Below are 22,271 nucleotides of genomic sequence, written 5' to 3'. Positions count from 1 at the left end.
CATGTGCTGAGGAGGGATGCAGAGTATAATGGGAAAAAAGATGCTAAGGATGAAGCTGCCAGGTAACAGGAAAAGAGGAAGGCCTAAGATAAGGTTTATGGATGTGGTGAGAGAGGACATGCAGGTGGTTGGTGTGACAGAGCAAGATGCTGAGGGCAGGAAGAAATGGAAACAGTTGATCCACTGTGGCGACCCCTAACGGGAGCAGCCAAAAGAAGAAGAAAATTGTTAACATATTTAATATTCTTGTAGTCCATGGAATTCTCAAAAGTTTTGTCCAATACCACAGATCAAAAACATTGTTCTTCTGGCACGTAGCCATAGCTACAGTCCAAATCTCCCATGTTATTACCAGGAAACGCGCAGCGTTTTTACTATAAGGACCATGGTTGACAATCTGCTGTAGTAGTTGATCTTAAAAATCGCATCCATATTTGCTATAGCTTTTCTCCCACTGTATTTTAATTTCATGGATACAGTTAACATCTACACAGACCTTTATATGCACAATCTGTCATTTCTTCACTTCTTCCACTAGCTATTTGCAAAGTGCGGAAAGTCAGCCAAACGGCTTTTGCGCATTTTACTTTCACTTTCCTCAACGAACTTCCTCTCTCTCTTCTTCACTTTTTGGTTACGCTAGTACGGAAGCAAAAACATAACACTAAATTCGGTAGTGCTACAATAACAAATAGTGTGTCATCAGAAAATGTTCCATTGGAAACAATACAGTATGTTACAGACCGCGGGGGCCGGTAGCTAAACTTCTCAGAACTGTACAGTGTGCTGCCGCGGCTGCGCTATACATAGTTAATTAGACATGCAGCCATTCTGCAGAAGTACAGAACCAATTTTAATCTTTATTTATGTTGTAATTTAATTTAGTACGACTCAGATAACTTGAATGATATACTTGGTAAGTCCCACATCAGTTTAAAAGGTGATGATTTATTTCCATGCAAGGTGTGGAAGTTACGAATTCCTCGTTTCAGTCATTCGCTCTCAATTAGTTGACCTCCTGTCACTCTAAGCTGTCTAGGTCATCTAGGGGCGGAGCTCGGAGCTTTCTAGGTCGTCGAGGGGGTGGACTTTAGTTAGTTTGCGGAAAACAGATGTACTTCTCGCACTTTGCTGAGGGGAATCAGAACGTAACATTTTACAGCTGTTTTTCGAATTATTTGTTTAATCGTTTTTTGACTGTACACAAGCTGCAGCGGTAGGTATTGTACAATTTAAAAACGGGGAACGTAATTAGGTATAGTAACTTATCATTATTTATGTTTAAGGTGTTGGTAGTATTATGTTAGCTTACGTGGTGCATAAATAATTTTTATCTAAAGGGAAGCTAGGAGGAACACTAAACTAATAAACAGGTGTTGGAGTTACTCATCTGCCTAAGTACATATAATTACATGGTGATGCGGAGAAAAGCTTCTAATAGTTTTCTGGCAGAAAGTAGTACTTAATCGACTTTAATAGTTTTGCCTGTTGCATATGCCGTTTAACCCGGTGTGATTACCAAATCTGATTATGTGTAAGGCTTACTTTGAAAGTACACATTTTGACAGAGACCCATGTTGGTAGGAGTATAAGTACACATTTTCATCGACACTCTCATTGTTGGATCTGGAAATGTGTAGGGGAAGGATGTTTTGTTTGTTCAGCTGTTGAAGTGTAACTTTGAGGACTGGAGTATTTTATTTCGTTACTTGGCTTCTTTTTAAAATAGTTATCTTAAATATTTTAAAAGTTTCATGGGATCTACCCCTCCACCGTCACTAATTTTCAGGGAGACCCCTCTTAAAACTTGTGACGTTTGGAAAAAAGTTGAATTACATTTAATAAATACAGCAGTGAAAATAATTAGTTATATACATTTTTTGGGGAAAAAGGGCTTATCAATTCACATTATCTTATCTGCCATTGCCTCAAGTTAATAGCACAAATATTCTCAAAGTGTCTCTGCCATTGCCTCAAGTTAATAGCACTAATATTCTCAAAGTGTCTCTGATTGTCCCTGATTATTTCTGCATTTGTCCCTGATTCTGTTGGGGGTGGGGTAGAAAAGATTATATTCCGTACTTTTGCAGTAAAGAAGCTATGCTGATTCACTTTGTTTGAGCACAAGCTAGTCTTTTTCACATATAATGACCACCAAGATGAGCTCTTGTCTTCATGGAGTAGAAGTAAAATAACCATGGACTATAGGTTGTATAGATATTTATTCTAACAATGTACTTTTTTGGACCAGATGTAAATAAACATGGACTATAGATTGTATAGATAAACAATATACTTTTTTGGAGCAGATTTTGTGCCAGTGTCTTAGCAGAAATTAAAGGGGTGTGCTACAGTAGTTTGAGAGGTGTTCTACAGTGTCCTAGCAGTAATATGATGGATGCTGTATATTGTCCTACCAGCAGTTAAAGGGGTGTTCTACAGTGTCATAGCATTAATATAGGGGGTATATCTTACTTGCTAGCCCTGTGTTACAGGCGTATTGTGAGGCAGGTAGTTTATTTTTTATGAGAAATGTAAAAAATGTTCATGCTTGTGAATACGCAGGTGGGCACACTACTTATTTCAGGGTTTGGCCACCTAAAAGCTACTATGAGTGATAACTTTGTGGTCACAGTGGGCTTATGCTGTAGTTGTGCCAGTATAAAGGTCACGGTCTCAGCCCAACTCTAATCTAGAAAAGCTAGACAGCAGTTAGTGTTTGTATAAACACACCAGTGTTTTTGTCTTGACTGAACATGTTTGTGTAAGCTACTCCCAAGACTTCAAAATAAACTATGTTAATAGTTGTACCATTGGATATGTATGACTTTTAACAGTGTTAGTAGATGTTGCATCTGGGGTGTGATGCATAGGAGCTGTTACTGGTTCCTAAAAAAAAGAGAAATACTTTTAACTTCCTGCTTTATTATGATATAATGTAAATGACCATAGACTACTCAGATGGTAAATTTGTCATAGGAACATAGGAGGTTACTAGGCTATTGGCCCTAGGGCCTTTACAAGGCCTAGCCATGTTTTACCCTTGTTCCCTCATAGACCGAGAGATATATCCTATATTAGCGAGTAAATTTATGATCAGCACTGACCGCCCCTATCCAAAAGGGACATAGGTGAAATCCCCAGGGTGAATTTATGGCTTCCCATCCAGTTGTCCAAGATGCGCTTAAATAGGGTCATTGAGGAACTCTGTTTAACTTGAATTGGGAGGTTTGTTCCAGAGGAGTGGCAGCCTCTGGGAGACATATCATTCTCTCCAGCAGGTTCTATTTATGTTCCAGGGTAGATTAATGTCTCTAGAGCAGGTCAGTCTTGTCCCACTAGATTTACAGATGTGCAGCATTTCCATTAAGGCAGAGCAGGCCAGGCACAATAGTTGCTTACTTTGTTAGAAGTTACTCTTGATATTCCTAGGAAACCTGACCTTGAGAACTTTCTTGTGGTCACTTTACTGGTGATTAATAGTGATGGATTGTATGTAGCTTCCTATCTACAAATTGCATTTTTCTTACAGTTTTCAGAAAGGAAATGGTGGCCTTAGCAATTATCAATAACAGTATGTCTTACGTAATGTTACATTTGCGTGGAATAATTAAAAAGTATGTATGCCTGTTTACTTCCATGATATGAAATTATATGCTGCTGCTTGCATTCGCATACATAAGGTTCACTATTCTCAAGTCACTAGCTAACGTAAGAACATTTTGGCTGTTATTTGATTACCAATAACTGAATGTCTATTGTACACTGTATTCCATTAAAAAAGTTTTGAAAGAAAAAATACAGCAGTATTGCACAAAATGCATAAATACATGTGATTAAAGTGAAAACAAGTAATGCTGTTCTTGTACTTAAAAACACAAGTTAAACTATGGCCTTACTGTTTTCATTGTCAAAGAGAATCTAAATAGTTTTGTAATAGAAACGAGGAATTTGCAGCTATTGTTTAAGCATATAACTCGTACATTTATTGAGCTTTTCTTTAATTGTAAGCTGATCTGTTAGCTACAGTTGCCAGTTTTTTTGACATTTGGACTGTTTTAAGTGATTTGTTCAGAGTTGCAAGCTATAGAAACTGAAGCTGTGGGAAGTGCATCCTGGTATACAGGGTAAAGTTTGTTAGTGTTTGGTTAACTTGTGGTATATTCTCAACTGGTGATTGGCAGTGTGATATAGCATGTCTGGCACTGATTCACAGAGCTGTATACAGTATGGATGCTACCTGAGGATTGGGAAGGTGGCCTAATGCTTAAGGTGTTTACCTTACAAACACAAGGTGCGGGGTTTGAGTCTCACAAGGGATAATTGGCTAGGCTTAAAATGGCTTTCAAGGGCAGTTAGCTTAGTACTAATCTATGAACCTATGAAAGGAATGATTAATGGTTAATAATGGGAGAAATGGTTGGCTACTCTTTTGTTACTTGGCTATGAAGGACTATACAAAGTTTTTTTTCTTGTACCACATTTGGGAGCACCCAGTGCTTATATTGGTTATGGTTTCCAAATACATTTTTTTGAGGTGTAATGTGCAAAAGATAGTGGAGCCATCTGCGTATTATGCTAGGGTGGCCAGTTTTGTGGATGTATAGAAGGTGTTTGTGAAAATGTTAAAGAGGAGGGGACAAAGGACAGAGCCTTGTGGTACACCGGTGGTAGCTGGGCGGTAAGGAGAGTGTAGGGTGCCATTTTACTGGTGGATAACTGTTGCATAATTAACTTTTTAAACCATAGGAGGGTGGGCTGGGGGAGACCTAGTGAGGACATTTGAAGTAGAAGTTTGCTGTAACAAACTGTGTTCATAGGTAGGTATTAGGCTATTGGCCCTAGGGCCTATACAAGCCTAGCCAAAACGGTACTCTGGTTTTCACCACCCAAGAAAATGATTTTCCTGTGCCCCTGTCGAGCAGAGCCACAGAAGTGATCCCTGTGATGAATTTCCTATCTCCCATCCAATCAGCAAGATTTTTCTTTGAGTACTAATGAAGAGCTTTGTTTGATATAGATAGGTAGTTTGTTCCAGACTATGGAAAGTCTCTGGGACAGGAATCTATCCCCTCCAGCTTGTTCTGTTTATTGTGGTGACAAGGTTTAGGTCCCTAGAGTGCGTAGCTCGGAAGGATTGGGATTTCTTTAAGTGGAGCATGTCCAACAGCTCTGGGTTTGACATAGCTTTGTATGTTGGGCAGAGATCGCTTCTGAGTAGGCAATATGCAGCAGAGTAAAGCTGGAGTGTTTTGAGACGGTCTGCGTAGGGCATCTGTTTGAGACCCGTAATCCTCTTTGTGAGTTATTTCTGTGGTCTTTCTAGTTGTTGTAGATGTGTTGTGAGGTACATACCAAAAGGGGCGTTGTACTCTATAATGGGTTTAATGAGTGACAAGTAGAGGGGAACAATGACCTCCTTTTTTTTTTTTTTTTTTTTTTCCTGGATGAGAAACCTTTTGTGATGTGTGCCACATAGAAGGATTTCCTGACTACTGTGGCGATGTAGGAGAGACAGTCTCTTATCAGACTTTCGGTGTTAAGTAGACTACCGCCTATGTTGAAGGCTTTAGACAAGTCTAGACATAAAGAAGATACTAGTTTGCCGTTATCTCTAGCTTTATTGATTTTGTGTGTGTATGTGTGTACATGTGTGTGTGTGTGTGTATGTATGTATATATATATATATATATATATATATATATATATATATATATATATATATATATATGGCAGTGTTAGTACTGTAGGAAAGATGGAAGCCATGTTGTGTAGGGGATAGGAGTTCTTCCTGCAGTAGTTATTGTAGAAGTTGTTTTTGAATACATTTTTCAAGTGTTTTGGAGAGGCAAGATAAAATACATTTTTCAAGTGTTTTGGAGAGGCGAGAAGATTGCTATAGGTTTAAAGTTATTAATGTCTGCTGAATTTCCTTCTTTGTGCAGAGGGGTAATATGTGACTTTTTCAAGAGAGAGGGAATGGGGGATTCCTGGACTGAGCTATTTATAAGCACTGAGACAGGATAGGCAGTGCTATCGGCTGCTATTTTTAGGTACTCACTTGGAAGGTCATCAGCTGAAGAAGTGCACAGTTTAAGTTTGAGTAGTTTTAAGTAGGATCTGGGCATAGGTTTTGATGGTGAAAGTGGATGTGGTGATATGTGGCTGTTGGGCAGGGTTGGGATTAGATGTTGAATCCTTGGTTAGAGATGCTATACTATTCATAAAATAAGAGTTGAATTGTATTGCATTTTTGAGTGGTGAGTTATTGGGAGAGGGGTTTGTGTTGACGTTTTGGCCAAGATGTAAGGTTTCTTTAACGGATATGCAAAATTATTTAGGGTTTTGTTCAGTATTCATTTTTTTTTTAATTTGTGTAGTCTGTATTCATTTTTGTGGAGCTTTTCTGCCCGGGCCTCCGGTGAAAATGAGTTGATGACCCAGGGGACTCTCCCGGTCAATAAATAGTAAATTATACTGAAAGTTATTATAGTATAGTTTTTTGTTTTCATTTATTTGATTTTTTTAGTATGATTGCGAAGCATTCAGATGTTTTTAAGATATTGAGGTGTTTTATACTTTTGCCATTCTTTCCATACTTTTCTCTGTCCTGCATTACCTAGTATTCTACTCTTTTTGGATAGCCAAATTGCATTATTTGCATTATTTATTTTCAGTCTCTTCCTTCTAGGAGGCGCAAGGCCATTTAGGATATTTAGAAAAGTGTTGGGGAATGCCTTCTGTGTGGAGTCTGCATGTCCTCCCCGCGGTTGGGTGGGCGTTCAAAAGACATTCGTAAATGGGCGTGCCTTCGTTGAAGGTCGAGCTGGTACCTCTGCGTTCATGAAAAGCTACTGCCAATCATTAGTGGACCGGAGTTCTGCTGTGGTGACCCCTAACCGGGGAAAAGCCGAAAGACAACAACAACATTGAATTCAATTACAGCATTTCTAAGGGAAGGATTTTTAGGAAGTTCCAGTTTAATAGATGATAGTGTAGTAATGGACATTTCTGTTTCTGTGTCATGATTTTTCAACAAACAGAAGAAATGCATTCCTACCCCATTTTATAAATGGCAGTGAGAGCTTTACAAGGGGCTTTTAACTCTCATTTATTTCTAGTGTAAGCCAGGCATAGATCACGTCTACTATTTCTTTGGTAGAAAATATTCCAGGATTGCATTCTCCTGTCTACTGAGTGGTCTCTTAATCGTGTTGCAAACACATTATCATATACTGGACTTCCCAGAGATAACAATCTCTTTGCCTAACTACCATCAAGTGGCACAAGTTCTTTTCCTTGATTTCTCCTTTAGAAAGCAAGAATAGAGACACCAACTGGTGGTGACAATACAACTAAAAAAATCACTAGTCCTGAAGGAACCAGCACACAGCGGAAACAATAATACGTCCTTTAATAAAAATCACAACTCACAGCAAAACTTCCATTAAAAACCATACTAAAAGTTGTTATAAGAACACGGATCAAGCGCTTTCATCCACCCATATGTGGACTTCATCAGAAGAAGAATAGAGACACCCCAGTCTGCTACTGGCTAGATGGACTCCATTATGCTTTTCCGTTATTTCCTCTGATGACGAGATTAATTCAGAATGACATTGAAGTGAAAGAATCATTTTAATAGCATGATTTTGGTCAAGATGGACTTGGCTCCCTCTTCTGCATCCCTTCCTTCTTTAGAAACATCTCAGGATATTTTCCTTCAGGATGCTTCTTCCTTGCCCTTCATGCTGTCTTCTGTACCTGGATCTTAATTCAGGAAGACTGACAGCCTTGTTTCTCTAGTTTTGAATATTTCTGATGGAATAGTTTCCATCATTACTTTATCTTGAAGATCATTTACCCAGAATATTTACCTGGATAAATGGATCTTTGTTTTTTTTGGGGCTTTGAGTAAAGGCTCAGACCTTAATTCTGCTGTCATGCCTTTGTTTCTTTACTGCCTTTCTAAATTACTTGACTGAGGACTCTCACTTCTCCAAGTTCATTTGGTGACTGCAGCTTTACTGAAGGCGTGTAAGACCTTTTTTGCTAGGCAATTTCCTACTACAGGCCTCCTGTTGGAGACCATGTCTGTCTTTGGGTTATTTAACCTCATGCTTGATGTTTACTTTATCTTCCTTTGACTCCATAGCATTTGTTGATATGAAGCTGTTATAGAAAACCATTTTCTTGTAGGCATTATTTCAGGTAAGAGAATTTCCAAATTAAAAGCTCTTTCTCTCAGAATTAGTTTTTAGTTGTCTAGAAGAAAGGGAGGTACATATTTTGTACAGTTGTCAGGAGCTTTGTAATTATTGGATATAGGTTGATTTTTTTTTTTTTTGTTGTCAGATTGTTTGATAAGATTATTTTCATTTTATAAGGTATATGACTCTCTATTCTTTTTAATAGTAAAACAAGGTGAATACCTGTAATTGTGGATTTGTACTAGCCAGTGCTAGGAAAGCTATTGCAAGAAATTGATGCACAATGATCCTCCAACTTTGTCTGATTTCTTTATATTAATTTCTTATGAATTATTCTTAATATGGTAATTACAACTGATTTAGGTGATGGAATACCAAATCTTGAGCCTTAGCCTAAGGTATCAGAAATTTTAATTAAAATAAAAAATTAGAAGTTCCAAATGTGATCTATTTTTATTTTGCAACTGAACTTGCTTTATTAATTTATTAATATTTTCTGCTTATTTAAGAATTATTATGTACTCAGAATTTATAGTTTTGACCATTCCTACATGAAGTTTGGGCAAAATCTTTATATATTGTATGTAGTTATTGTTGCGTATTTGTTTTTTATTTAAAAAAAAATGAAAAAAAAAATGTAAATTAATTATTTAATATTGCAGTGTTTAGTTCAACATGACAATTTAAAATCATTTTATTTGTGTTCTCCTGAACTTACAATCAGTAAAATTTGTTAAGGGCTTTGCATTCTATGCACAAGGTACAGGGTTTGATCCTGACCTCTGGCCAATGGCTGTATGGAGTTTGCATGTTCTCCCTGTGCCTTTGTGGGGTTCCTCCAAAAAATATGCTTAGTGTTTCTACCTTAAACTCCCCTAATAATGGAGTTGTGGGCAACAGTACAGACTCTAGATAGTGCCCTATGGTGGAAGGGTTGTATAGACCAATCACTTTAGGCACCAGCTGTGGTGCACAGTATTCTCAAGGTAGGAGAACCGTGATCACAGATTGAACATCATGTTAGGGCTAGCTGCTTGATGTAAAATATGGCTTTACTTGATTCGGCTGTGTTGATCGGTGTCACCAAATGGGCATGGGCATTTGTTGGCAATATGTGGGTGGAGAACCTTGTCTACTCTGATCTATGCAAGAGACTCTGTGCCCCTATTGGCTAGTGTGTGCCCACCATGAAATTCAGTAGCCCTGCCTCAATTAGTAAATAAGCTACTGAATGTCCAGTGTTCAGTTGCCCAGCTCGAGTTACCTGGGACAGCTTGACGTAAAACCAATCAACCTACCAAATATGAACTAAGAATTGCTAGCCTCTGTGGAAGTGGATGACATGGACATCCTTTGTATCCAGCAGACAAGGTGAAAGGGCATTGCAGCAAAGCCACTTGGCTTGGGGTCCAGATTCTACTGCCTAGGAGGAGAGCAGATGATGTGGGCAGTATTAGTGACAGACTCATGGCAGTCAGATTCCAGTGTAAGAGTGGGGCACTATTCATTATATCGTGTATGCCTCACAGCAGGGTTGTGATAGTGAAGAAAACATTCAGAAAGCAGTTGCTGGACCTACTAGGCAAAGCAGGGCAACATGAATTGGTGTTGGTAATAGGTGATCTAAATACACATATTGCGATGGGCAGAGCAGGATTGGAGGATTGCCTGGGCCTGTATAGGTAGGGCAACAGTAAAAAAGGAGGGTATATTCGTGACATCTGAATGGCAATTGGCTTGATGGTGACTAAACACATGGTCACATAGCAAGAGAGATGGTCACAAGATCACATACAAGTGTGGCTAACATTCAACTAAAGTAGACTTCTCCTAGTAAGGAAAGGGCAATGGAGTAGAACCAACAATTGCAAAGTCATCCCCAGTGAAACAGTCATCCCATAGCACAAACCACTGGTTGCCACAATAATCTGCAAGCTGTGGTCAGAGAATGCAGTAAGGTGAGGATCTGAAAGTTTACTGGAATGAGAGCACAAGAGTTCAAGGAATTATTCGGTGCACTAGCAGCTCAGGAAGATGAAATGGATGGAGTTGAAGGATGGCAGCATCTCAAAACAGCACGTGTGAGAACTACAGAAAAGCTATAGCTTCAAGCTAGGTATAGAAATAAGACACTTAAGAAAAGCTAGTAGTGGAATGCAGATATTAAGGACCTCATCAGAAGAAAGGAGTGCATGAATAAAATTGGAGAATATGGACCAGGCTAAGAAGGTATACTGGTTGGCCAACTGCCAAGCTAATAGAGAAGTTGCAGTAGTAAAGAACAAGGTGTCAGAGGCACTCCACCAGCTTCTGGATGGTGACTTAGTAGATGGCACAAAGAAACTGTATTAGGTTACATGGCAAAGACAGAAACGTGAAGAAGATAGTCAGACATCCCCTCGTAATAAATGAGAACAACCTGCTTACCAGTTCTTAGGGTATCAGAGGCAGATGGAAGGAGTACTTCTTGTAGCTTCTGAATGAAGAAAGTCTTCCATAAGCTGTACTGCCCCCCACACAGCCTACAATGAAAGAACTAAGGGGATCCAGTATATTCTAAGGGGATCCAGTATTTGTCTGCCTGGGACGACATGATCGACAGTCCACGATGCTTTGCCAGAGATGGCCTGCACCTGTCGCCCTTAGGATTCCAGATACTGGCTAAGACTCTTGTCATCCCTATAGTGCCTTTTTTAGGCAAGGTTCAAATGACAAATTCACCACCGTAACCATTACAAGCAAGCAAAATCTGAGGGTAATGCTACTCAATGCTAGAAGTCTAAACCTCAAAATGAACTCACTTGAGGCACTCCTTAAAATGGAGAACATTGACATCTGTGCAGTGACAGAGACCTGGGTCAAAGCTCCAGATCGCACCCCTGCATTACCAGGCTTCAATTCATACCACACCTTTCGGCCACCTAACCCAGAAAGAAGCACTAAAGGCAGAGGCGTGTCCATATTCATTAAGGATATCCACACCTCCAGGCTAGTTGCACAGCATATTGCATCCGAGATTATCCAAGTGCAACTAACTCTGGGCAAGACCGCAATCCAAATTGTAGCTTGCTACAGACCCCCCACCATGCCCCAGGATTCACACTCCTCATTTCTTGATACACTGGAAAGTATTAGGGTACAACCCAACACCCTAATAATGGGCGATTTCAACTATCCCACCATTAACTGGGAAAACTACTCATGTAACAACTCTTTTGCTCAACGTTTTCTAGAATTCATAAATTCCAACGCCTTGGATCAACTTATTCACACCCCCACCAGGGGCAGCAATATCCTAGACCTGGTCATCACCAACATGGGAAACCGGTGTTCCACACCAGAGGTCAATTCCTCGTTGGTCAGATCCGACCACAAGCTAATCAGCCTAGACATCCACATCCCACCCCCAGCCCCAATTAGGGAAACCATCGTTAAAAACTTCTCAAAAGCCAACTTCACACTTCTTAAGACAGAAGTGGCAAACTTCATGACACCCATGCAGACGGACAATAGATGTATGACTGCCGAATCCTACATAAATGCACTTACACGAGTGCATGGATCATGCTATCCCTAATAGAACCAAGATGTTATCCTCCAAAAAAAGGAAGCCAGTCTGGTGGTCCTCTGCCATAAACAAACTCTACAACAGAAGAAAGAAACTGTTGCAAAAAAGAGTAAAATCCCATGACTGGAGGAACTCCCTGGTCAACCTCAGTAAGAAGTTGAGATCCCTCATAAAATCCTCCAAAGCTAGTTACGAAAACAAAATTGCCACTGACTCTAAAGGCAACCACAAAGCATTCTATAGCTATGTCCAGAATCTAAATGGGAACACTCAGATCTGCTCTGAGTTACAGCATAATGGCACTAAATATACAGAACCAACTGATATTGCCAACATCCTAGCAGATAGGTTCAGTGCTAACTTTACCCCCCTCTCACCCCCTAGAGGGCCATCTCTATACCGGAAGAATGCAAAGTTCCTATAATCACGGCTGCACAGGTAAAAAACACACTCTCCAAAGCCAAGAACACAGCATTCATGGGACCTAACAATATCCCAGGCTGCGTTCCATGAACTACAGAATGAACTGGCACCCTACCTAAGTACCATGTTCAATCATAGCCTCACCTCAGGCTTTGTACCCACTGAATGGCGCACCGCGACAGTTATCCCACTCCACAAAGGGGGAGCCACGACAGACCCCGGGAACTGCCGCTCCATTAGCCTGACGAGCCTGGTCTGCAAGGCCATGGAACGTATCGTCATGGAACTCCTAAACAAGGAAATTGGTAATCTCCAAACTCTGGACCCTACTCAGTTTGGATTTGTAAAAGGCAGATCATGCCTCCTAAACCTGATTGACTTCTTTGAAGCAGTCACCAAAGCCATAGATGATGGTAAAATGGTTCACACAGCTTATCTAGATCTCGCCAAGGCTTTCGACACCATCCCCCACTCTGGAATTATAGATGAGCTCACTAAACTAGGTATAAATCCCTATGTCATAAGATGGGTTGCCAACTGGCTCACGGACAGAACCCACACTGAAAGTAGCGGATTCCAAATCCGACATCAGACCAGTGACAAGGTGAGTACCACAGGGTTCAGTCCTGGGTCCTCTCCTGTTTGGTATCTACTTCTCTGAAGTGCAGGCCAACACAGAAGGTCTTTGGCTAACAAAGTTTGCAGATGACTGCAAACTAGGAGCCATAATCGAAACTCCTAATGATGTGGACAAACTACAAAAGGGCCTCACTGAGACAGATTCCTGGTGTCAAAGCCATGGCCTGAAGCTCAATGCCAAAAAGTGTATTGTCCTCCCCTTTGGTAAAAACTCTGTACCCATGAACTACCACATAGCTGGTAGTCTACTTAATGCCGAAAATGTGATGAGACCTTGGGACACAGGTGGACAGTAGTCTCTCCTTTGATAATCACATCGCCACAGTGGTCAGGAAATCCTTTTACGTGGCTCATCTCATCACAAAAGGATTCTCATCCAGAAAAAAGAGGTCATTGTTCCCCTCTACTCATCACTCATTAGACCCATTATAGAGTACAACGCCCCTTTTGGTATGTACCTCACAAGACATCTGCAACAACTGGAAAGACCACAGAAATACTTCACAAAGAGGATTACTGGCCTCAAACAGATGCCCTATGCAGACAGTCTCAAAAAACTACAGCTTTACTCCATCGCATATCGCCTACTCAGGGGCGATCTCTGCCTAACATACAAAGCTATGTCAAACCCAGAGCTGTTGGACATGCTTCACTTAAAGAAATCCCAATCCCTCCGAGCTACATGCTCTAGGGACCTTAACCTTGTCACCACAATAAACAGAACATGCTGGAGGGATAGATTCCTGTCCCAGAGACTTCCCATACTCTGGAACACACTACCTATCTATGTCGAACAGAGCTCCTCATTAGCACTCTTCAAGAAAAATCTTGATGATTGGATGGGAAATGGGAAATTCACCCCGGGGATCACTTCTGTGGCTCTGCTCGACAGGGGCATAGGAAAATAATTTTCTTGGGTGGCGAAAACCAGGGTACATTTTTTGGCTAGGCTTGTATGGGCCCTAGGGCCAATAGCCTAGTACCTACCTATGAAGATGAAAAGCTCACTCTAGAGGAAGTAAGAACAGCACTAAGGAAAATGCAGGCAAGGAAAGCAGCAGACTCTGAGATGACAGGAAATATTTTATAATGGTGTTTGGAGAGAGAGGAGAGAAATGGCTCCTGAGAGTACCCATAGAAGTATGAAGAGAAAGGCGTATTCCAGATGATTGGATAATAAACATACTAGTGCAGGTATTCAAGAACAAAGGGGATATTCACAACTGTAGGCAGTATAAAGACAAACTCATGTTGCACTGCATAAAAGTTGTGGAGAGTGTGATTGATAAATGACTATGCACAGCAGTGAAAAGCAGTGAAAAAAAGTAAGATGGGACATGAATAGTTTAGCTTCAGATCAAGATACAGCACAATCAACCCAACATTTCTAGTGAGACAGATAGTTAAGAAGCTAGAGATGAGGAAAAAGCTCAAAGTGTTCCTAGACTTGGAAAAAGCATATGACAAGGTCCCAATAAAGCTAATTTGGGCAGTCTTGCAGTGGTTCGAAGTCCCAGAAACATTGGTAGAATTAGTGCAGCTATATAGAAAGACCCAATAACTCATGTATGAACAGTGTTCGGTTTCACAATGGAGTCCCAGTGGGAGTGGTTGTATATTGGGGTTCAGCTGGGAGTCCTGTGTTGTTAATTCTGGTGGTAGACTACATTAGCAAACAAATTGGAGGTGACAGATCAACAAAGTTGCGGTATGCAGATGATGATGTATTCCAGGCACACTTACTTCAGCAAAAGATAGGAGAATGGATAGTAAAACTGAAGGCACATGGGAAGCACATGGGATAAAACTAAGATAAGACAGTTGTAACAAGACAGAAGAATGCAAAAGAAGCTGAAAAGTAAAGTGTACAACACAGTGTTGTGACTAATAACACTGTATGGTACAGAAACCTGGGCAGTATAGGCAGAGTAGTAAGAAGCTGGAAGTCAACTGTCTGAGATGGGTGGTAGGATGCACACTGTGGGACAGACAAAGAAATGAGGACATCCGAGCAAAAGCCAAACGGAGAAGGTTAAAGAGAACAGATTACGATGGTTCGGGCACATGTGCCACAAAGCAGAAGACACTCTAGTGAAGAAGATTTGGGACAGACAAGAAGATGGGAAGGGGAAATGAGGGTGTCCATTAATGAGTTGGATGGATTGTGTGAGAGAAGACCTGCCACAGTCGTGCATGAATATCAAAGAGGGTAGATGAGTGGTACTGAATCAAAAGAGATGGTGACAGTTGACATGACACCTCATCAAAAGAGATGGTGACAGTTGACATGACACCTCAGTCTCATATTGAAAATGGGTAGGGGGTTGTTTATGATAGTGGCATGGGGTTTACCTATCTTTCTGGCATAAGGTTGCCACACTGTGTAACTTAAATCCACATGTTAACTCTGTGAGTACTGTAATCATCTTGAATATATGTTGTGTTGTATGAATGTCCAAAGGCCGCTTATATTTTATGCGTCTATAATCAAATGTTTTCATAAAGGCACTCCCATTATTTGTCTGTCTTGCTATGTCAAAACTGGGTGGAAAAACTTTGAAGTATATCTTCCTTGGAAGAGCAGTCTTGCCTCACCGGAAGTTACTAGGCTAATGGCCCTAGGGCCCTTAAAAGCCTAGCCATGTTCTACCGTTATTTCCACAATCAGCACCTACTGCTTGTGTTCGAGGGACACAGGTGGAACCCCCCAGGGTGAATTTATGGTTACCCATCCAGTTGTCCAGATTGCATTTGAAGAGGGCCAGTAAGGTGCTCTGTTTGACATGAAGTGGGAGTCTGGTCCAAAGGTGTGATAACCTCTGTGAGACAAATATGTCCCTCCAGCAGGTTCTAGTAATGTCACATACCAGGTTAAGGTCTTTAGAGCGAGTAACTGTATGAAACAGAATAAAGCAACAGTGATTTCAGATTATCCACATAGGATAGATGCTGAAGACCTTGAATTTTCATTGTGAGGAACCTTTGTGGCTTCTCCAATTGCTGTAGGTGCATGGAAAGGCACATACCAAAAGGGGTGTTGTATTCAATTGTTGGCCTGATTAGGGAAGAGTACAGGGAGGTTAACTTCTTTTGTTTTCCTGGAGGCAGTGCCCTTAGTTATGAGATGAGCAATATAGAATGGTGTTCTTGCCACTGTGGAGACATGGTGATCAAAGGTAAGATTGCTGTCAACCTGTGTACCCAGGTCTCCCACTACTGAGCACGTACTTAGGGTGTTGCAATTGATGTGGTAGTTAGCAGGAACATCGCTCTTGCTGAAAGGGATAATACATTTTTTTGCATTGAGTTTAAGAACATGACTTTGGCACCAGTCATTTGTTTGTGCAAGACCCTCTTGTAGGATGTTGACATAATTTGGAGATTCTATGATTGCTCCCAGTTTACAGTCATCGCCAAACTTTTTGATAGCCTCAGACCTTTAGTTTTTGCTTGTACTTTGGAGAAATGGATTCCAAGCAGTAGAAGTCCCAGGACTGATCCCTGTGCAACACCACTGGTTACAGGTCTGTTGTTGGAGGTGGATTCCTCTATTTTGACTGTATGTTCTATCATTGAGCCAGTTACTGACCCATCTAACAATGTAAGAGTTGATACTTAGCTGGATGAGTTTGTCAGTGATGCCTGAGCGGGGGATGTGCTCTTTACAGGTGCGAGGTAGGGGACAGGTGGTAGGGATATCATGGGGTACTACGTGTGGCGGCGAAAGGGAAGTGAAGTTTTCACAGAACCTGTTGGCCAGTAGGTTAGCTATGTCCAGACTCTATATGTGGTATCATTAACTACCAGTTCTGCGCACATCTGGGCCTTTCCTTTTAGGTTACGGCTGTAACTAAAGAACCTCTTTTATGGTTGCCCTTGGTTAAGGACGCTAATTTGGATTCATAGTTTGCTTTGGATGACTTCACAAGAAGTTTCTGCTAAGGCAGTGTTTTCCAGGTTTAGGGCTTGCTCCTTCTCTTAGACAGCAATTTCTTCCTCTTATTGTAAAACCTGTTAATGGCAATTGTCCACCAGACAGGTTTGCTGCTCCTTGAGGAGCTTATTTTGGTCCTGTCAGGTACGGCTGAGTCAATGCAGTTTTACAGGTGTTTATATAAAGCATTGGTGTCGAACTCAATATAGCTGCCAATTCCATCTGAGGTGGGGAGGTGCAGTGAAGCTATTTATACCATCCCGTGAAAGGTTATAATCTGCTGTGGAGACTTGTTTTAGTTTAGTTGCTGCTGGGCAGGGTTAGATGTGATAATTACTTAGAATGATTTGTGGTCAGATCTCACCAGGGAAATCTGAAAGTGGGATTGCTACAGTGGTCTCCGATATTGGTAAGCACCAGATCCAGGATGTTGTCAACCATTGTGAGGGTGTTGACCAGCTGGTCATTGGCATTAACAAAGTCAAGGTCAGAAAAAAATGACACTTTTTTCTAAGTCAGACTATAGCAAGTCTTTGAGTTGCATTTTTCTAAAGCTTGCAGCAGGTAAACTGAAACGTTATTTAATCTGCTATATCTATGCATATGCTTTTCAGTGTCTTGAAAATATGTGAGAACTTTTGACCCTTTTTCTATGAAATCATTAAAAGTTTTTGAAGTTGTAACTCAAGATTAACTCTCTCCTGCTTGTTACTGCAGCAGTTATAAACAGTACATGAAAATGTAATTATTCTGCCTTGTGTTTCAAGATGTATGACTCTTATTATCCCAGGAGCTTATAACGTTGTAAAAGAATGGTTAGTTAAGCTGTAGAAAGACTTTCTTTCTTTGTATTCTGTTTGTTCAAAAGGATTTTATTTCTCCATGTGAAATTCCTCATCTGTATGTTTATTTGATTAACTGTACTGATTATCTCATTATTTTTTAAGTAAAAAAAAAGCTTGTAGGTGGTTCTTTTTTATTCATCAGTTAACAGATAAGAGGGTATGTATTGCTAAATAGAAGTGACTGGCATTCGCCTACAATATGCCAAACTACTCCGTGACAGATTATCATTTCACCTGGGTAGTGGTACTGTCTGGTTAAGTGAGTTAATCATTATTACCAAGTAATTTAAATAGGGGCTGTGGGACTCAAACCCTGGACTATAGGATGAAGCTTATTAGCAACTTATTGCTTTAATCTTGCATGTTCAACCCCCCCCCCCCCCCAGCATGCTTACACACACACCTGTTCATAGGGAAGTACTAGGCTAGTTACCCTTGTGGGCCCTTTTAAACTTAGTTTAATTTCTGTGCTCAGAATACTGTTCCTTTTATTATAGATTGGCCTTACCCATCCCATGGTTGATAATTATATACTACCCCTAATGAGAATAACTGGGATCATACCATTGATAATTTGAGCGGACCCATGCATGGAATAAAGCATTTAGGAGTAGCATCTGTCCATTAGTAGTACAGGGTAGTAGTTCTTGAGTACATTTTTCTGTTTTTCATTTGTAGATCTAATTTGCACTTGAATATGGACAGGAGTAAGGCTTATTTAATGTGGATGGGGACTCTGTTTCATAGTAGCGTTATCCTCAGTGAGGCATTCCTGTCCCTCCAAATAGTTCTGTTGACGTTGCAGAAGAGGTTTAGATCCCCAGATCGAGTATTTCTCATACCATTTGACTTGCTGATGTGCAGAAGAGGTTTAGATCCCCAGATCGAGTATTTCTCATACCATTTGACTTGCTGATGTGCAGTAAATCCATCAGTAATGGGTCAGAAGATGCCTTGTATGACTGACACAAGTCACCTGTTGGCAGTATGTAAGATACCGAGTATAACGATGGGGTTTTGTCGATCCATGTAAGACATAGGTTCATAGGAGGTTACTAGGCTAGCAGCCCTAGTGCCTTTACAAGCCTAACCAAGTTAATCCCAAGTATATCCCCATTTGTTCTTTTTTTGGGTAGTTAAGAACAAATTTATGAACAGTGTGAGTCTGTGATCAACACCGGCTACCCCTATTGTTGTTTGACACTCACATTTCACTCGCCATAAAGAAAGTACATAAAATTTGGAGGACTGCAGTGGATATAAAAAGTGTACACACCCCTGTTAAAATGTCAGGTTTCTGTGATATATAAAAATATGAGACCACAATAAATCATTTCAAATATTTTCCCACCTTTAATGTGACCTAAAACATGTAGAATTCAATTGAGAAACAAACATCTGTTGGGGGAAAAAATAAAAAAACGTACAGTAAGCTGGTTGCATAAGTGTGCACACCCTTAAACTAATACTTTGAAGCACCTTTTGATTTAATTACAACATTCAGCCTTATTGGGTAGGAGTCGATCAGCATGACACATCTTGACTTGGCAATATTTGACCACTCTTCCTTGCAAAAACACTACAAATCTGTCAGATTGCGAGGGCATCTCTTGTGCACAGCCCTCTTCAGGTCACCTCACAGATTAATGTTGGATTTAATTCCCTCCACCTTGACTAAAGCCCCAGTTCCAGCTGAAGAAAAGCAACCCCAAAGCATGATACTGCCACCACCATGCTTCACCGTGGGGATGGTGTTCATTTGGTGATGCAAAGTGTTTTTGTGCCAAACATACCTTTTGGAATTGTGGCCAAAAAGTTCAACCTTGGTCTCATCAGATAACACATTTTCCCACATGCTTTTGGGAGACCTGATGTATTGTTTTTCAAATTTTAGCCATGCCTGGATCTTTTTCTGTATAAGAAAAGGCTTCCATCTTGCAACCCTACCCCCATAGTCCAGACAGATGGAGAATACAGGAGATTGTTGTCACATGTAGTACACAACCAGTACTTGCCAGAAATTCCTGCAGCTCCTTCAGTGTTGCTGTAGGTCTCTTGGCAGTCTCCCTGACCAATTTTCATCTCATCTTTTCATCAGTTTTGGAGGGATGTCCAGTTCTTTGCAATGTCACTGTTGTCCCATATTTTCTGCACTTTTTGATGACAGTCTTCACTGTGTTCCATGGTAGATCCAGTGCTGTGGAAATTTCTTTGTACCCTTCTGCTAACCGATACCTTTCGACAAAGAGATCCCTTTGATGCTTTGTAAGCTCTCTGCGAACCATGGCTTTTGCTGTAGTAGGCAACTGAGTAAATGTCAGGAAAGTCCTTGGGGTTATTCAGAGTCTCTTTAATTGATAGCAGGTGTGTACCCAAGAAGACTGAATGCTGCAATTTAAATCAAAAGGTGTTTCAACAAAGTATTAGTTTAAGGGTGTGCACACTTATGCAGCCAGCTTATTGTACGTTTTTTATATTTTTTTCCCCTAACAGATTTGTTTTTCAATTGAATTGTACAGGTTATACGTAACATTAAAGGTGGGAAAGGTTTTTAAATGGTTTATTGTGGTCTCATTTTTTTTTTTATATATCACAAAAACCTGGCATTTTATCAGGGGTGTGTACTCTTTTTATATCCACTGTACTTGGAAACAAACAATTCCTCACAAACAGCACCAGGGCTAAAATAGCACAAACACATCTCATTTCTACACTTCTGTATGCCTTTACTATCCTCAGCAATCTTGGAAAATCGGATACAGCTAAACTTGACGCCTGCTATAATAAAATTGCAGTTTGCCACCAACAGCCCTCATCAAACACACCACTGCTCAACCCTTAAACAACTGGCTGGAACATCCCTATCTTCTCTACAGCCTGCTTATACTAACCTATAAAATTCGCTACTACCCTGATAAAACCCAAACATTACAAAACCTAATACATTCGTACTCCAGTACTAGGGTTCTACGCTCCGACAGTAAACCTCTCATTTAAGTCTCAAACCCAATAACTCTGCAGGAGCCTCCCTCTAGTCACATTTTATAGCTAAAAATGGAACACTTTGCCCATTAATATATCAGCCATAATGTCCATACTTCAGTTTAAGAAATCTTCAAGCTAACTGGATTTGTAACTGTGACTCCCCAGGCTAGTCTAACCCCCTCATCTTTCTTCTCACCCATAGTAAACACTGCTCTCTTATTTTCAGGCAGTACACTTTTCTTTATCTTGCAAATCTCATTACTCGTGCCTCTCACCGTCTAAGTATAGACGCCTGGTATTTACTAGATTATTATAAGACTGTCGTACTGATTATTACTTTGATTGTACAGTTTGAGGTTTCTTCTATATTCCTGTATAATGTATCATTTTTTTTCATTCTACTTAGTTATTGTACAGTTTAAACTCCTATTATCTCAGTTTTATTTGATGAAACATGTATAGTGTTATTCTCCTGTGTTTATGAAGTTGTATATGTGGAGCTTTTCTTCCCGGGCATCCGTGGAAAAAGGACTTGTGTCCAGTCGGACTTTCCCAGTAACCAAATGTTAAATAAATTGTTTAGGCCTTGTATCCTTTTAGTATTGTGTCTTTGTGTGCATTCCAGTTCTTGCTTGTGCCTGGACAGATGCATGCTAAATGGGGCATTTTAGTCAATGATTGGCCTAATGAGTGCTGTGTAAAGGGGGACAATGACATACCTAGATAAAGACAATCCCTTTGTTTATAAGCTGTGCAGTATAGACATGTGTTGGTCAAAAGTTTGGTCACTGTCCTCTTATGTTTCCAAATACAGAATAATTGTGTCTACTCTTAGAAATGTACTGTCAATATGGTAATTCCCTGGGGTACATGACTTCCTAAAGGATACAGTAATTAATTTTTTGGCACCAGTTATTTGGGACAAACCTTCCTGCATGGTGGCTCAGTCATTTGTGATTCATTGAGTGCTCCTAGCTTCCAGTCATTTGCAAACCTAGTCAGCCAAAGCCTAGTATTGGCTTTTACTTCAGAAATGTAAATCTAAAACGAGTCAGCCAAAGCCTAGTATTGGCTTTTACTTCAGAAATGTAAATCTAAAACGAGAGGTCCTAACTGCATCATATCTATGAGCCAGTTAACAATCCAGCAGATGACATAGGGGTTTGTTTACTTTTCTGCTATGCCTGAATAGGGAATTGTCAAAAGCTTTGGTCAGTTGAGGATATGAAGTGTGTACCATTTTTCCTTCATCCATTGGCTTGGTGATCTTTTAAATGTGTTTTTTTGTTTTCTTTTTTTTGATTCAGCATGATCTGCTCTTTATGAATTCAAACTGAGACATTTCCAGTGTTTTGAAGTTCTCTATGTCCTGATTGATTAATTCCATGGTAAGTCTTTCCATGACTTTTCATATGAGGCTTGTCAGACTTGTGGGTCTGTGGAAGGCCCACCCTTATTCAGGGGAATGACAGTAGCTGTTATTCATTTGCTTGGTACAAAAACTGTATGGAGGCAAAGATTGCAGTGTTGTTAGGGGTGTGACTAAATAGTGCTTCATGCTATTTAAGTTGCATCCAGAGATATTGTTGGGACCCACTGACTCAGTATTCTTAGCTTTTGATAGCACTTTTAGAACTTGGTTTTCTGTGATAGTTGGAGGCAAACCA

The 22,271-nt window shown here is 40.3% G+C and overlaps 1 protein-coding gene across 2 annotated transcripts in view; it reads left to right on the top strand.

The window, feature by feature from the left end:
• The first annotated feature begins 1,025 nt into the window (after positions 1-1,025).
• The window catches only part of ENPP4 (ectonucleotide pyrophosphatase/phosphodiesterase 4), a 455,810-nt gene continuing 434,564 nt past the window's right edge, over positions 1,026-22,271 (top strand). Inside the window, exon 1 of one of the 2 annotated variants that reach the window (XM_044062646.1) lies at positions 1,026-1,216. The gene's annotated coding sequence lies outside the window, so the exon portion shown is untranslated. The remainder of the gene's footprint in view (positions 1,217-22,271) is intronic. The other variant, XM_044062645.1, reaches the window with a different exon arrangement.

This window comes from Protopterus annectens, chromosome 2.part1 (genome assembly GCF_019279795.1).
Source record: "Protopterus annectens isolate FY-2018-M chromosome 2.part1, PAN1.0, whole genome shotgun sequence".
Taxonomy (NCBI): domain Eukaryota; kingdom Metazoa; phylum Chordata; order Ceratodontiformes; family Protopteridae; genus Protopterus; species Protopterus annectens.
Note: the sequence above shows the minus strand (reverse complement) of the source record. Positions and strands in the feature narration are given on the sequence as shown.